The following is a 15,279-nucleotide window of genomic DNA, read 5'->3' as shown; positions in this document are numbered from 1 at the left end:
ACAATCTGAAGCCCTGTACATATTCTGAGATGGGCCCTTCCTCTGGTGTGGCTACAGCCGTAATCAGCCACACCATATCCCTGTTTCTGAGATAGTAATGGCCGGTCACCCCACAGAAGATCTATCTTCTGCAATTCCTTCTCTTTTGAATGATGAAATCTGTTTCTTTCCTGAATCACTTTTCCTTGTCTTCAGACAAGCTGGGTCCAGAAGGACAAACAATGTAGCTCCCAGTGTAGATTCTTCTCATTGAATCTTACGTGCAATCCTCTGCTGGGATGGCATTTGTGACGGGTCAGAGAGTGGGAAGGGGCAGAGGCATGCTTAAGAACTCCAGCTCCATGTGGTTGAATTCTTCATCTGCTTGGCTCAGCTAGTTGTTTTAAGATATCTAGTATTGTTTGAAAAATACACATTAACAAAAAATGAGAGATGTTGACAAATTTTAGTCAGAAACCAATTTCCAATACTTCCTGTTCAACATTTATTATCCTGACTAAAACTAACAAAACAAAAATGTAAAGAGTATCAGAACCAGCAGTACATTCACTATGTCAAGTTCCATGCTAAGGGGTCATCTAGCTAACTCCTGATCCCCCACAGGGAAGAGATATTTGACATTTAAAGACAGTTTCAGAACACAAAATGAAGCATGGGGTTGTGACTAGTGATAGGTCATCTTTCCCAAGAACAGAGAAGTTTCCAACTCTCATATTTTTCTATGAGTTTCACGATAGTTTGTGGTTTACTTAGGTTTTCCATGATCTCATGATTGTTGGCAGCAAACTGCTTTCCCCTGTTGCAAACAACTCATTGTTTTCAATTGGGCTGGCTAAAACCAATCTCTCATAAGTCAAGTTTGCTACCATTTCCTTACACAGTATCATACACTGATAGAAGAATAGGACTGGAAGGCACCTTGAGATGAAGGGTGATCAAATTTCCCTAGTTTCAGAAAGGGACACCCCACTCTTGCATGCTCAATTGTTTCTGAGCTCTGATCTCAGCAAAGTGTACTGAGCCAGGGGAGCGTGGCAGGGGCAAGAGAACACTGGAGAGTAGGGAGGAAGGGGAGTTAAACGGTCCCATTTTTTTCTGGGGCAAACCTGTTTAAACATCAGTCCTGGGTGTCCAGCTGAAACTGGACAAAGTATTTGTTACATCAAACAGATGGGACACCTGCTCCAGGTATTTAAAACAGGATGGCGAAAATAGGACACATGGCCACACTACTGAGAGTCTTCTATTTCAATTCGTACTTAATGCAGTATTATCTCCATCTAAATCATCCCAAACTTCCAGTGATGGAGAATCTAAAACCTCTTCAAGTAACCTATTCCAGTACTTAATCACCCTCATAGCTAGGAAGTTCTTTTTAATATCTGACTTAATTGTACTCATTGAAGTCACAGGAAAGAGTCTCATTGACTTCAATCAGGACTTCGATCAAACATGAAAAAGTGTTCTTTTTCTAGTTAAATGGATGTCTGTATTTAGTTTTCTGTCCCTGTGGCTAAGGGCATGTGGACTGAAAAACATGAAGTGGAAATAATATTGAAATCCCCTCTTCCCTTTGTTTCTCTGTGGTAAAGCCTCAAGGAACAGAAAAAAAAAGCTTCCCCAGCCCAGACAAGTTTAACAAGATAATGTGAGCTGGAGGCTGAAGCCCAGTCTGTGATCTTCTGTAGGCCATTTATTTGATGAGCATAGAGCCCTTATTGTTGGTGGTGTGCAAAATTAGCAAGAATTGTCACAGTAAAATTGCATAACCAACCATTCAATATTCACTAAAACAAATTTCCACTAATGATTGGGAGCCTCTTTGAGAAATACCCTGTTGTGTGAATTGTCACACAAATGAACCAAACACAATTTAAAAAGGAAAGGATAATACATCTTAAGATATACATTGTTAATTTATTTTCATGCCTGCAGTTTAGTTGTAAGTTTTTCTAATAAAATAGAAAATAGAATTGTGAGACAGTTGTATGATTAGGGCTGTGCTTTTAAGTAGCTGTATGGGGATCCCACTTATCCCTCTCACCCTGAATTCAGCACCTTGACCCCTCAGTCCTTCTTTGTTATCTCATCTGATACCCCTACCAGTAAGTCACAGCAAACCTTAAATTTTTCTACCTTGAATCACCTTACCACTTGAAAAGTTGTGTTCTGGCTTCACTTCCTGGCTTTCTGGTCTGTGTTTGGTTCACCAGACATTACGGAGTAGCTAGAAACAGATAATTTGGAGCAAGAGTTCACCACAATCAGGACGGGTAAGGTCAGGGTCACTGGTAAGAAGAAGGAAATCACCAATTGCAGGAGAAAATTGTGCTAATTTATTAGGTATTCAAAAGCTGGGAAAGTCCCTTGGTTGCTCATGGGCCTAATAATTGATCATACCAGAGGCTGGTTCCAGATGTGTAAGCATATGTGGTTTGTGGTGCCACAAACCTCTTTGAAGCACCACAAACCATATGCCTGGCACATTAAAATGTGTCCCATGCTGCAAATTTCCAGTACAGAGACAAAATTTGCTACCAGGAAATCTTGGTAGCAAAATAACACAACAACCCACCATGAAAAAAGCAGTATGGCGCATGCCACAGGAACATGTGCTAGCAGACACGAAGGCTTCATCCTCCTGGGAGACACTCTGGCAGCTAGCCAGAGTATCTCCCCTCCTCTGCTTGTCCCCCTGCTCCTCCACTGGGAGCCAGGAGTAGTAGGGAGATGGTAATTTCCCCAGGGCATTTTGCCCTGTAGAAAACTCCATGTGCAGGGCCATGCACGGCAGCAAAAAGCCGTGGCAAATGCATACCCCTGCATGTGGGCATGCACCCATAGGCTACATCCATATGAGCATGGACATGTGTTTCCCCAGGAACAAGAAGCAGTGGCATATCTTGTGCTGCTGCTATGTGTCTCCAGGGAATGTCTGTGTCATGCACCCTCTGTCACAGGCAGATTACCCTGGGTCAGGTAGGGGAGGCTGAGGCCAGCAACTGTGCTGGTCCCAAAAGCCTCACCTGGGACCTCAGGGTACTGCAGCTGCAGCACTCCAACCGCTCAGAATCTGTCCAGCAGCTGGAGTGTGGCTTCAACCAGCTATGCTCTGGTTTACGGGGGATGTGTGCTGTCCCCCCATTCACTGCCCCACTTTTTTTTGGCACAGGTTTTTTGACCCCAGAATCTCCCGGCTGCATTAGTAGAAGTATTGCTGGCAGTTATTGAGGGAAGTTATTATTCCCCCCTATTGATTATTCCCTTCCATTTAGCACTGGTGAGGCCACATCTAGAGTAGAGTGTCCAGTTTTGTGCCCCCCACTGCAGAAAATATGTAGACAAATCGGAGGAAGTCCAGCAGAGGACAACAATAATGATTAGGGGGCTGGAGGACATGACTTATTAGGAAAAGCTGAGGGAACTGGATGTATTTAGTCTGGAGAGGAGAGGACTAAGAGAGGATTTAACAGTAGCCTTCAACTACCTGAAGGGTGGTTCCAAAGAGGATGGAGCTAAACTGTTATCAGCGGTGGCAGATGACAGAACAAGGAGAAATGGTCTCAAGTTGCTGCAGGGGGAGTTTAGGTTACATGTTAGGAAAAACTTTCTGGCTAGGAGTGTAGTAAAGCACTGGAACAGGCTACCTGGAGAGGTTGTGGAATCTCCATTCTTAGAGGTTTTTAAGACTTGGATAAACAAAACCTTGGCTGTGATGGTCCTGCTTTGAGCAGGGGATTGGACTAGGTGACCTCCTGAGTCCCTTCCAACCCTAATTTTCTATTATTCTAAAAATAAGTGTTATATGTGATGATGCACCACACAATGGCTAGGGACACATAAACCAGTTAAGTTACACATAAACCAGTTTAAGTAATCAGAAACTGGTTTAAACCTGTAACAGAACATAAGTTTAGTGAATATAAACTAGTTTCAAAATGGCTGAAACTGGTTTAAGATAAACCTGGTTGAATGTAGTATCAGACTTAACTGATTTGGGTCAAACCGGTTTATGAAACTTCTGTCCCAGACCCCTTCCTAGTTCAAATGAAATCAGAGTCCTCCAGCATACCAGCATGCTTTCCAGCCCTGGGCTGCACTGTGCTGTTTGCTTCAACTGAGAAGGGTTGGGGGGCGGAGGAGGGAGGCAGGGTCTGCCACTCCCAGGCAAATCCCAGCTGAGGTCTGAGGCCAGGGAGGGGAGTTAAACTTCCCTTCCCCTGAGTACAGAGCTGCCCTGCTTAAAACTTACTGCTAGCTGTGACTGAACTCCAAATCCCAGAGGCACCTGGAAACAGGAAGAAGAAGTGTTGAGCAGCCCTGCTATCAGTCTGGACTGAAAATCCCAGAGACTTTGGGGGCAGCAGGAAGAGGAAGCAAGCAAACAGGCAATCCTGGTTATGTGCCAGAGAGCTGTGCTCTAGTGCCCTCCCCCCCCCCCAGCTTCTAGCTTGAGCCACTGTAGGTATGTGGCTGTATTTCCTGAAACAAAAGTGAATATCTGGCCAGTTGTTTCTCAGCTTAATCTCTGCAGTTTAGATTAACCTGCAAAGACTGAATCAATTCAGCCTTGTGCCTTTTGACTGTCTATACGTAGCTCATCTGCACCACTGCTTTCAAAATGCTAAATCTGCCCATGCCTTGCACACTGGAATTTTGGTCTGTGAGTAGGGTTCCAACATATTAGTGCAATATGTAACTAATATTAGTTACATATTGTAACTAGTAAATAATAATAAAGCATGCTTCCATTATGCTCCACTGTTCTGCTGAGCCACAGCTGTGTATTTTTGCTCAGAGACCACCCCCACTTCTGAAGTCATAATGGGAAAAGTAATAGTAGTAGGCAGCCATGGATGATATTTTAATAAGGTGCTTTAATGCGCAGTAGCTTCTTTTACTGCACATTAAAGTGTCACGTAAAAAAATATGCTATTATGCTAAAGTGCAGTAAAATAGGCTACTGCACATTAAGCATCACTCAAAAACCATATGTCTTCATTACCGCACATTAAAGCAGCCTACTGCTCATTTCTTTAGTACCTCACATTGTGTCACATTAGAAAAAGCGCCTTAGTGCACATGTAGAGATGCCTACTGTGTACATGTTGTGGAAATAACCAATTTAAAAATAGCCATGAGAAATGCAATTCAGGAACGTCTTATAAAAGCAATCGGTTCTTCAAAGTATTTGTATCTGGACCACTACTCCTACAACATTCTCTTTTGCAGTCTGACTCAGGAGCATGAATGCAGAAAGGTCCCCTTTTCTGCCCTGGGGCTGTAATTACGAAGTCAGGCCAAATAGTACTTATTACCTGCCTGCTTCCTGTTATTTTTGGAACAATCTTAAACAGAGTAAAAGTGCTTATTCAAGGTATGGGAATACAAAGGATTTATTTTGCCTCTCCTGGTATAAGCATTGCATTGGTTCAGTATTTCAAATAAAAAGCAGCTAAAGACCTGCTCCAAAGCCCATTGGACTTGATATTACAATAGTATCAATGGGCTTTGGATCAAACCTTCAAACAACAATCATAAATCCTATAAAAGTCTTTTCCTTGTAGGAGATGTTGCCTTATCATTCACAGCAAATACTCACTGCCATGTGACAGTGCTTACAAACAAAAACGTTCTTCACTTTCCCAACCTAGCAAAGTATTTACTGTTCACAGAATTAAGTGTGTTAGGTGTGTGCTACGCTTAGACTATAAATAATCACATGTGCTTGTACCTTGAACAGATTGTCAGTTTAAGCATTCTTATATGTATAAAATGTGTTACACAGAAGCAACACCTCCATCCATTCACTAGCAAAAATGGTGTAACTTTTTCCTCAGTATTGCTGAAGTAAAAAGATCACATTTAAATAGGTTTAAAACATTTAACCCTATCTATCTTGTATATTTAGGTATTAGTACAAAACACTGCAAAAGAATTTTAATTTCAAAAAGAGAGAGTTATATGTCTTGTGCAGTAAGGAGGACTGTAACAGACCCTGCCCATCCAAACTTTGTCCCTTCTAATGAAAGTGTACATGATCTTTTAGACCCAGGGTGACCATGATAATTAGAGGGAAATCTGGGAAAGGGTAAGGAAATCCATGATGGGTTGAAGGGGAGGGAAGGGGGTTGTGTGAGGAGGTGGCAGCCCACGCACACACAAACATATGCACACAGCTCCCCAGTGCCATGGCTCCTCATGCGCATCCTGACCCTGATTTGACTGGACAAGTGACTCTGCTCGCAGGCCAGCAAGTTCCAGACCAGACAGCATCCCATTGGCTGGGGTTCCTGAAGAAAACTGAAACAAAAGTCCCAGATGGGCGTGAATCCATCTATATGTGCCTGGTTCCTGATTCAGGACCCACATATTCAGGCGGTTCCCACCAATCCAGGCCTTTTGCTTCAATTTTCTCTAATGGCTGGGATGCAGAGATAGCCTCTGAAATCCATGACTGTCCTGGCCAATCTGACATATGGTCACCCTATTTAGACCCACCACATTACATTAGCATACTACCTCCTTGGTGTATATGTTCTCCTTACAAATCTTGTATACAAGGTTATCATATTGCCCTTTGTTTTAATTGTGTCTAGTTTTCCCCCCTACCATATGCATTTCACAATAAAGACTAGACCAGGAGTTGGCAAAGTTTTGGGTGGAGTGCCGAAAACACGTTCAACCTTGATTTGTAAGATGTCGGTGTGCCAGGGCAGACAGTAGGGATATGTGATGGGCCCGAAACTTGTTGTGCTGAGCAAAATGCCTTTGGGAGCCATGCTCTGGCATGTGTGCCATGGGTTGCCCACCCCTGCCCTGGACTAGACTTTCTGTGATGGGAAACTGATCTTTGATCTCCCATATGGTACTGTGAAGGACTGACCACACCTTGTAGGAGTAAATTTGCCACCTATGTGGAGGCAAATTATGGTACACTACTCAAAATGGGATTTGCACTACTATTACCACTATCACCACTGTGAGTGGCCTTGGTTTTCTTTTAAAGGCATCCCCTGACAAAAAGTTCATAGCACATTCTAAAACATAAAGATCTAGGCCAATTGTGATTCCAACTGTTAGTCATGTAAGTAGTCTTAGATACCTAAGTGTGATTCTATTTTACCCTGCTTGAGTCCCAGAAAAGCTGTTAATGTGAAAGGCGGGTGGCTCCTCCATCTCTTTGCTGCTTTTCTTATGACTCAGTCTTAAGGGTGAGATGATGGCTTGTTACAAAAGCAGATGCTTTAATGGATTTTAAGGGACTTGAAAAGAATGAAATAAAATCATACTTAGGTACCTAAATCCACTCAGATACCTAACAATTGGTAACTAGATCATAACAGACATGTCAGCATCACTTTAGTGGAGGTTTTATTTGCAACCTGGATTTCATCTCCCAGAGTAACTTGAAATTTAATTTGAATACTTATTTAAAAAAAAAAAAAAAAGAGTCCCCATCATTTAACCAGTTCTACTGGAGACTTAGGAAAGATGTATTCTGGAGATCTGGCTCTGTTAACTGTAAACTTTAGTCTGTTTCTCCTAATATATATATATAAATAAGGGTAAACTATTTTGGGTAGTCATGCTAGTATAAAACAGGCCAGATTTTGGTTATCCCAACAAGTGCTTTGCATAACACCAATGGTTCAAGACATTTGTATTGCCAATTTGATCAGCTGATGAGGTAGGGTAGAAAAGAAGAAAAACTTGGCATGTCCCTTTTGGCCAGCTAATGAGGTAGGGAAGAGCATGTTTGTACACTTTGATGATACCCAGCAACTGGCATTGTGCCTTGGAAACACTGGCAGTCAGGTATAAATCAAGCACCGTTAAGTCTGCTCTAATTTAGAATCATAGGACATTAGGATTGGAAGGGACCTCAGGAGGTCATCTAGTGCAACCCCCTGCTCAAAGCAGGACCATCCTCAGCTAGATCATCCCAAACAAGGCTTTATCTAGTTGGGTTTTAAAAACCTCTGTAACCCAGGTAGTACCTGGTTATGTACTCCCCTTTCCAATTGAGGGGAAAGGTAGCAGGGCTGTGGGGTGAAACTGCTGGCTGCAAGCAGTTTCCTTCCTTCCCTTATACAGCCAAGCCAGCAAACTCTGTAAACTTAACTATGTCCAAGTTTATTAACATAATAAACCATAGGAAGAAATATATATATAAATACACACACACAAAACATGGAACTATATGTAATATATGTACCTCCCCCAACTCAGGATACAGGGAAGTAAACCAGAACGAAGCATAAAGATCATAGAGTTCATTAATAAACTGAACTCTATTCATTAAAATACTAACTCAAACATAAAATGCAAAAACACAAAATATGTAGCACTCACTCACAAAATATAAGGTACCTGAAGGTGCAAATTAGCTGTTTAAGGGACACCAAGGCCCAGGCTGACCTGGAGCAGTGGCTGTACCCCAGTGACAAGGTGGGGGGGGAGGTTCCCAGTGCCCTTCTAGCCTTTCTTGCCCCAGTCAGAATATCAGGTGACAGAGAAAACCTTCAAACCCCGGAAGCCCCGCCCCTTCAGGGTTTCCTCTCAAGAGGTTAAGTCTCCCAGAGAGGGAGGAAGATCCCTTCTCCCCTGTGGGAATCCCCTTCTGTGGTATCTCACAACTCTGAGGCCAAGGAGCAAGGCATCTCCTCCTCTGGCAGAGGGCCTGCAGCGGCTCTGGGCTCTCCCAGCTGTCTTCCTACCCATGGTCCTGTGCACCCTCTGTGCACTGCTGGCCCTGCCTTATGCTGTTGGTTGGAGACCTGTGCCACCTTGTGCAGCACTGGGGTCTCAGCCCACACCCAGACCCTTCGTGCACTGACCTGTGCACCGTATTCCTGGCTTCGTGCTGGGGCTGTGGGGACCTGAACCACCTCAGGTGGCTTACAGGCTGCTCCCAGATGCTCCATGCACTGACCCTTTCACCATGTTCCTGGCCTCATGCCAGGAGTTGGAGACCTGAGCCGCCTCAGGAGGCTCCTAGGATCTTGCTCCGCTCCCAGACCCTCTGTGCAGTGCTAGCTGCATAACTGCCTGGCCTCGTGCCAGGGTTGGAGACCCGAGCTGCCTCATGCAGCTCCCAGGGTCTTGCTCCGTGCTCTGAGCTGTGCACTAGCACCGTGCTCCTCAGCGGCGGGGCTGGAGGTGTGGCCGCTCGTCACTCCTATTTGGTGAAAAGGTCTTTGGGCTTTTCGGGGCAATAGCTCCGCCCCTCTAGCCAGCTCTTGCCAGCGCTTTTTTGCCCGTCCTCTTTTTTGTCCCTCATCACAGCTGTCCATGTGCCAGGTATGCTGTTCTTTTATCCCCTCTGTAGGCTCTGCCACTGGGTTGCAGATGGACCAATCAGGAGGAGGGGAGTGTAGTCCCCAACCAGGTCCAGACTCTTTGCCTCGCCCCAGGTAGGGGTGGAGCAAACCTCTCCCCAGCCATAATCTGGTTGGTGGGAATGCCCCATCAATTGCCTGAAGCCGTTTTTGAGCCAGCAACCAGGCTGCTGTTGGCAAGCTCGCCACATCTCAACAGATGGAGATGCCAAACCTCTCTGTGTAACCTGTTTCAGTGCTTAACTACCCTTCTAGTGAGAAAGTTCTTCCTACTAGCTAGCCTAAACTTCCTTTGCTGCAAATAAGACCATTGTTCCTTGTTCTAACTTCTTCTGAGGTCTAGTGTTGCCCACAATGGGAGAACAACAGGAACTCTGTCCCAGACCTAGGCTTTCTGGGGAGACTTCATTGGCCAATTTTTCAATGAGCTACAAGTGGCTTTTAAATAAAGCTTAATATTTTTCACTTTATATTAAAACCATGTCGAGCTCTTCCTTAAAGTACAGAAATATAACTAAACCCAGCCACATCACCAAGTTCAATAGCTGCAGAGAGACACATGGGGAACAGGGGCTGCTGACTTAAGAACTTGTCCCAATCCTCAAGATTTCTGTGAATGGCAAAGCAAGGGAAATCATGTGATTTCCATTTATACCAAGTTATTTATATGTAGCATGGACTTACATCTCTGTGAGATGAAAGTCAGGTAAAGTCAGGTAAATCTATATCTAGACACTTCCTTAAAAGAAGATCACTATTCCTTGATTTAAAACTACTACTAGATTCATTATTAAGGGGCTGATTCTCATCTAAATTTGTAACAGAAGTAATCCATCTAAGTGAATTATATAGGTATATAAAGCTGCTGAGAGAGTAGATTCTGGCTTCTATGTATGAATCTGTTCTTGTTCTTAGATCACAAGTGAATATTCTTGATATACCATCTCCTTTTGCTTTGTTAATGGTTTCTGTAGTAACTAGAAGACTCCCTCATGCTAAGAACTATCCAAATCCAAAACAGAAGGATGGTCATTGCACCATGAGGATCGCTTTCCAAGACACAGGCTCTCTCTACTTCAAAGATAGTTCTGTTTAAAATTAAAACCAGTTTTTCTTTAAAAAATGTAAGTCATTTGGACCATAGACCACCTTTTACTTTTTTTTGCTAAGTGATTGTTTTCCTTGATGTAAATCAAAGATAATATGTCAAGCCTGCTTTAAAATACTGGAAAGCTTCATTCCTTTCTTCTAAGATGAAGGCAATCATACACAAACACACAGTATTTTGCTAAGCCCTGGTGTTTCTGTAAACTGGCAGGCTTCTTCACCAGCTCACGAAAAAATCCAGAGCCACACCCAGGCCCTTCCCTTGGGCACAGTTTATTAACTCCAACACAAAACATTACCGAGTAACACAACACAAAACCCCCTGTCCCAATCCAACTGAATTCTCTCAGCATTTGATAGGAGCCCCCTCATTCCCCCACTCCCCTTCCTAGCTGTGTCTAATAATTAAACAGGGCTGCTGATCCTCTGGTGCACTGGCCCTTGAAGGGATAGACCACCCTCTAAGGATGCCTTGCCAGCTTCTTTCACTTTTGATTTACATTTGTATTTGTGTTTTCTTAGATAACATCCACTGAAATTTTTCTCAATGCCTGAAATCATAGATAAGATAGTTTGCCACACCTATTACTATCTTTGTCACCATAGCTAATAGAGTAAAAACACAACTCCTCTACAAGAGTAAGAGAATTTCTTTAACTCCTCTAGGGCTCAATATTTTTGCAATGACATTATACTAAAGTCTCCAAATTAAGACCTCCCCCTCCCCACCCCATCCAGCAAAGCATCTATGCATCTGCTTAACGGTTTTATGGTCAGCTGCTGCTAAAATTTAAAAGCTTAGAACTAAATTCCTATGTGGTCAGTTGTCATTGAAACTACTCCAATGATAAATTTACCATCTAGTTCAGCTCTTACATGTCAGCTAAATTACATTTATCTCATTAATCCACTCTTGCTACAAAGGAATCTGTATTACCAAAAATGTTAGTAGAGACCACATATTGTCTCCTGGTTATCCTACTACTTTTCTAGTCATCAGCTGAAGTTTGATGGGCGATGTGTGACAGTTGATATATTTATACACAAAACTTCAGACTTCAGTATTTATATCTGCCAGTCAAAACCTGCTCAGACAACTGCTTGTAGAATGAAGGCAAACTTAATTCCTTAATAATCAGAAAATACAGAGCAAAGAGGGACTTCATCGCTATTCGCAACTGAGGAACAATCATAACTGTATAATGGTATTGGAACTGTACAAGCTAAAGTTACATTTAAATATACCGTGCATGTTACTTGCAGGATTCAAAACTGGTACTCACATGTCGTAAACCTTCTCAGAAGGTATCAGCATACAGTTCAGTTCAGTTCCACTTGAACTTTGTTGAAAAATTGTTATTTAGTAGGTTTGAAAGGGAAGGAATGGCTAAGTAAAGAGTTTATTTTCTATTCTGTACATATTTTGGATCGAACAGCTTGAATGCTTAATGACTTTCAGTTTACATCAGGATTTGTTAGTTGTGCCTCTTTATCTGAGAAGAAACATGAAGTATTCATCTGAGGAGAACAATGAGAAAGATCAGCACTGTTCATGTAAAAATGTAATGCAAACTGTACCTTAATTCCATCTCCAGTCTACAAAAAATCAAATAGAGCCTAGATATTTTTAGATGGAGATTGTGCTAACCAGAGAGGGGTGAGCAGCCTGAGCAACTGCTTTGGGGCCCAAATCACAAAAGATCCTAGTGGGCTAAGAGTGAAAGTCACCCAAGATAGGAGTGTGAAGGCCACTTATACTGGGTCCCACAAGTCTGATGCTTGTTCTGGTCCTGAGTGACACTGACATTTTTACAGTTGGTCTAGACAAAGTTTTGGTAGGTGGAAGTAGTTAGGAAATATGGTAACGTGAGTAAACACTGAACTCATTTAGTTGGTAGCACAAATATATTAGAAATGTCTAACTCATTATTTTTCTAATACATGGTGGGAATATGAACATGGGAAAGATGAAGAAGATATTTTTAGTATATTAGTAAGCAGACATCATAGAGGAGACTTATTGTGGCCCTATAAAACTATAAAGACTTCATAGGTTTCTTTGTGTTAAGAAGCCTACAGAATGAATTCGAAAACTTTTAACTGGAACATTTTATAGTGATGTTTCTCCTTTTTATTTTGTGGCTATGTTTTCCTATTATCAAGACATTGCATATTTTCAGCCCCCGCCCATTCCTGTGGTATTATATTTATTTTTTTAAAGGTCTGAGTGACAAGTACATTGATATAAGTGAATCATCATTTTGCAGGCATGAAACTTTATCAGATTGGTTTTCAAGTAGATTTATACATTTGAGAAAGTGCATCTGCCATAGCAGATTAGTCTTGAGACGATAAAACATTTGTTCTAGTAATGTGTATTAGAATTTTACATTTTAGACATGTGAAGCAAATTAGATAGTACACCAGCATCTTGTTAAGTATATCCTGGTTATCAGATCCAGCAACCAAAGCTAAGCTGAAAGGATATTACTGTGTTAGGTTACTGGAGGACGGCCAAGTTTCCATTCTCTGTTGATGCCACTACTTTGTGCTCCAAAACTGCAATTTGGGGGTAGGTGCTAAAGAGACTAGTTTTCCTGTGTTTCATAATGGTATCGCAATTTCTGCTGTAGAAATCTTCAAGGGCTGCAATATAAGGGTGAAGGTAAAAGAGAAAGAGGCCTTTGCTACCTACATATAGAAATTGCCTCTGGAGGCAAGATTCTCCTGAAACAGCCACAATGATTTATGGACCAACGTCCACTATCACTTTAAATGAGGGCCTGTGCCTCTCGAGACTCTTAATCCTTCATGTCAAACTTAAGAATAAAATAATATACCATATTATTTACTCACATACTCTGTCCAATATCAGCCCTCCAAAATTGGTCTAAAGTAGGGAAGCTGATTGTTTTTCACTGGAATAGAAGCAATGAGGAATAGAAGCATGAAGATACTGGGGTCTAATGGCAGCTAAGGTAACTGCTGCTTCTATCTGTCCCTAGCAAGTAGAAGGAGCAGAGCCCCGTATTAATCCTTTAACAGCTACTAAGAAATCTGTAGTAGCTATTGGTTGAGAACTGTAGCTTGTGCCTGAACAGAAACTGAGCTGCTGCATGTAGCAAGCAGCTGCTTGGCTCACAGCCACTAGCCCCAGTGCTTCTGCTGCTGTGCACACCGCAGCCACTGTTTGCCCCAACCCTTACAGCTGCTGCCTCTACTGCTGCTGTAACCGCCTATGCTGCTGCTGGCCACGCCACAGCCGCTGCCTGCCCTCTGGATTTGGCCCACAAGGAGCCATATAGTCTGGATCCATCCAGGGGAATGGGGTGAGTTTGACACCCTTGATACAAATGATGCTTTATGCCCCTAATACTTCTCATCATCCATCTCAGAATCTCTTTTCTTTCTACAATACCTCCTATGAGGTGACTAAAACTGAGCACAGTGCTTCAGGTGATGGCATTGGATTGACTAAAGTAATGGCATTATAACATTTCCATATTAGTCTCTGTTCTAGTCATCTTGTATCCTACCATTTGGTTTGCTTTCTTTAAGCGCCTAAGCACATTGAACAGAGGGGTCCTTTGAGTAATTCACAATGTTGGACTAGCTTTTTTCCTGAGCTGCAATAATCTACAGACACTCCAGAAGTGGCAGAATGACAGGTGGGCAAGCTTAGAATATTATTTTGAACCATGACATTCTGGAGGCCTAGACTGACTGATTTTTTTGGATCACAAGAGGTTTTTAGATTAAACTTCCTAATTTGTCTTTATATGTTAAAACCGTGACAGGGCTCTATTACTATTGCTTAAAATACTGTACAGAAACAGAACTAAAAACATCTTTATCCTAGAAACAATAGCCACATAGAAATACGTAGGTAACAAAAAGGAGACCCAATTTAGGAATTTATCACAGTTTTGAACATTGCTCTAGATAGCACTGGTTGTAGCTAATTCATAACTTTTTAAGATGTGTAAACAGTCCAGATTATTCCATAAGAGGCACATGTCTTGGCATTTGTCAACACTAAATTTACTTATCATGGTGCACATTAATCTGTCTTATTTAGGTACCTCCAAAATTCCCCTGTGTCATTCTTGCTCTTGACAAATTTTGCTACTCTTGAGGCTCACCCTTTTTTTTAGATCAGTTAATAAATACATTAGCAATACTGCTTATAATGTAGAAAATAGGAGAAGCCCACCGTAGTCGTTTTATAATAAAAGGTCTGTAGTCAAGGTAATAAATCAATTGTCTTAACTCTTAACACATTTCTCATCTAGATAGTGGTTATTTAAATAATGGCATTTATTCAGAGGGCAGTTCTTTTGATAAGTTCAGATAGTTTTTCAATTAGATAACTATTTTGTGACATTGACACTATTTTTGCATGTGTCATTTTTACACTTAAACCCTAAATGACACATTATAATGAAGCATGAAGAATTTCTTCAAATTCTAGCTTTTTTTTAGCTGTAGCTTTAAAAGAAACAGTGTTTCACTACAGTTTTTGGAAATAACACAGTTGTAGGGAATTAGAAGTCTGAATAACCTGGGAATGAGCAGGGACATTTTTTCTAAATCTTACAGGTAGCAGGTACAGAATTTCATAATATTTCCTTTATTTTAAGGTCTTGTTAGACATTTAAACACACTTAACTTCCTGAGTACCCATATTGTGAACCTCTTGGAAACTGAGAATTATACAAGGTGAATAGAAGCTCTTTGTGAACATTTCTGTGAGATCCCTAGAAGGCATTTTAGTTAGTCAAAACTAGTGAAAAAAGAAAACTGTACTTTAAAAATATTGACTCTATGCAGA

Source organism: Crocodylus siamensis, chromosome 1 (assembly GCF_052110815.1).
Source record: "Crocodylus siamensis isolate JL-2025a chromosome 1, ASM5211081v1, whole genome shotgun sequence".
In the NCBI taxonomy this organism is placed as follows: Eukaryota; Metazoa; Chordata; order Crocodylia; family Crocodylidae; genus Crocodylus; species Crocodylus siamensis.
The sequence above is the reverse complement of the archived record's forward strand: the minus strand, read 5'-3'. Positions refer to the sequence as shown.